At 51.0% G+C, this 2500-nt stretch overlaps 1 protein-coding gene across 1 annotated transcript in view; it reads left to right on the top strand.

The window, feature by feature from the left end:
* Positions 1-2500, top strand: part of fut8a (fucosyltransferase 8a (alpha (1,6) fucosyltransferase)) — an 85823-nt gene that overhangs the window by 27407 nt on the left and 55916 nt on the right. The window lies entirely within an intron of this gene.

Here is a 2500-nt window from a genome sequence, read left to right as displayed (position 1 = left end):
TCTGCCATATTTTTGTGCTGCAGCATACATTTGCAAATAACAGGCAGCACACACACACAAACACAAACACATAAGCACATACATACGCTGACTCATGCACCCACCGTCTCCCACAGGGCCTGTGACTTGTGCGCATGTGTGTGCTTGATGCCTGTACGTCTGAGAGAGTGTGTGTGTGTGTGTGTCTGTGTGTGTGTGTGTGTGCTTGATGCCTGTACGTCGGAGAGAGAGTGTGTGTGTGTGTGTGCTTGATGCCTGTACGTCTGAGAGAGTGTGTGTGTGTGTGTGCTTGATGCCTTTACGTCGGAGAGAGAGTGTGCTCGAAAGAAAGAGAACAAGAGGGAAAAGGCAGAGAAATAGAGAGAGGCAATAAAAAGCAAGAGCATAAAAGAGAGTGATAGAGAGAGAGAGAAAGATACAGAGGGAGAGAGACAGACAGAGAGAGAGAAAGATACAGAGGGAGAGAGACATACAGAGAGAGAGTGAGACAGACAGAGGGAGAGAGACAGACAGAGAGAGTGAGATACAGAGGGAGAGAGACAGACAGAGAGAGAGTGAGACAGACAGAGAGAGAGTGAGATACAGAGGGAGAGAGACAGACAGAGAGAGTGAGATACAGAGGGAGAGAGACAGACAGAGAGAGTGAGACAGACAGAGAGAGAGTGAGATACAGAGGGAGAGAGACATACAGAGAGAGAGTGAGACAGACAGAGGGAGAGAGACAGACAGAGAGAGTGAGATACAGAGGGAGAGAGACAGACAGAGAGAGAGTGAGACAGACAGAGAGAGAGTGAGATACAGAGGGAGAGAGACAGACAGAGAGAGTGAGAGTGCTAACCCTCTGCCCTTCCCCCACCCGGCTGACACACTAGCAGCGCCAGCAGCCATCTGCATCTCAGCGGGCCGTCCATCCTCTCTCTCTCTCTCTTTCCCTCTCCCCCTCTCTCTCTCTCTCTCTCCCTCTCCCCCTCTCTCTCTCTCTCTTCCTCTCCGTTTCTCTCCCTCCCTCTCTCTCTCCGTCTGTCTCTCTCCCTCTCTGTCTCTCTCTCTCTCTCTCCGTCTCTCTCTCTCCCTCTCTCTCTCTCTCTCTCTCTCTCTCTGTCTCTCTCTCTCCCTCTCTCTCTCTCTCTTTCGTTGCCGCTGCTACCCATCCCCGTCGTCCTCCTGCTACCCCGTCGCCTCCGTGACCTCTGACCTCTCACCTCGTGGCACGCTGACTCATTGGCCCGCAGCCGGAGGCGTCCAGGCACCTGGGTCGGCAGATGGAGGACACGCATCCTTCAGCTCGTGTTCTTCACGCTGTCTCCTCCTGAACCACTGATCCTGGAGCAGCCGGAACATGACAGTCCTGGTCCTGGTCCTGGTGCTGGTCCTGATCCTGGTCCTGAGCGTGTTAACCATACTGTCGTGTGTTACCAGGGAACAGACAACTGATCTCAGATAGAAAAAATGAAAAAAGTGAAAAGGTGGTTTTGCCTCGGGCGGTGCGGTGTGGTGTGTGGTGTGTGGTGGTGGTGGTGTGGTGGCGGTGTGGTGTGGTGTGGTGTGGTGTGGTGTGGTGCGGTGGATTCTGGGCCCCGGGTGCCCACTGGTAGTATAACCGCAGCGCTGGATCGTTAGGAGCTTTGGAGTCGCCACGGCGACCGGGCGGAAGTATCCAGCGCCCGCAATGGAGAGGTGTGCCATGTTATCAGGGGCTTTCAATAAAACATCAACAGATAGCTTTCTTTGCACATCGGATAGCACCATGTGATCAATGAGTGGGGGGAGACATAGAGGGAGAAAGTGCGTGGATGTGGATGTGGGTGTGGGTGGGTGTGTGTGTGTGTGTGTGTGGGTATGGGTGTGTGTGTGGTGAGTGGGTGAGATAGAGAGAAAGTGTGTGTGTGGTGAGAGGGTGAGAGATAGAGAGAAAGTGTGTGTGGTGGGAAGGTGAGCGAGAGAGAGAAAGAGATGGCTCTGTCTTCCGTGAGATTGGAACAGGAGATTTAAAGGGCCATTTTCATGTAAATGACGTACCTTTTTTCCCCCAAAAGAAAATGACATGTCGGGGAGTTATGTGCACAAAATTATTGATCCCCTGAAGTAATTTGAAGTTGTTGTTTATCCAGACTCTAAGTGCTGAGTGACACATTGCATTCTCCAATTATGCAGGAAGGTCAGGATGGTGATTTAGAGGCAGCTTCTACGCTGTGCCTGGCTCTGCATATATATATGCATATACATATCTGTGTGTGTGTGTGTGTGTGTGTGTGTGTGTGTGTGTTTTTGTGTTTTTGTTTGTTTGTTTGTTTGTTTTCCGTCTGCATTTGTCTGTGCATATTATCATTTGCCTGCATTTTAGTTTATGTGTGGTTTTGCTGTATTTAGTTGTATGTGTGTGTGTGTGTGTGTGTGTGTGTGTGTGTGTGTGTGTGTGTGTGTGTGTGTCTGTGTGTGTGGGCCATTCATTTGGGCCGGAGCCCTTGCTTAATGGGCTTCTTGTATCCCTAAAGCCCCA

The sequence above is a fragment of the Clupea harengus genome, chromosome 14, assembly GCF_900700415.2.
Source record: "Clupea harengus chromosome 14, Ch_v2.0.2, whole genome shotgun sequence".
NCBI classification, from domain to species: domain Eukaryota; kingdom Metazoa; phylum Chordata; class Actinopteri; order Clupeiformes; family Clupeidae; genus Clupea; species Clupea harengus.
This window is presented reverse-complemented; position numbering and strand designations above follow the sequence as displayed.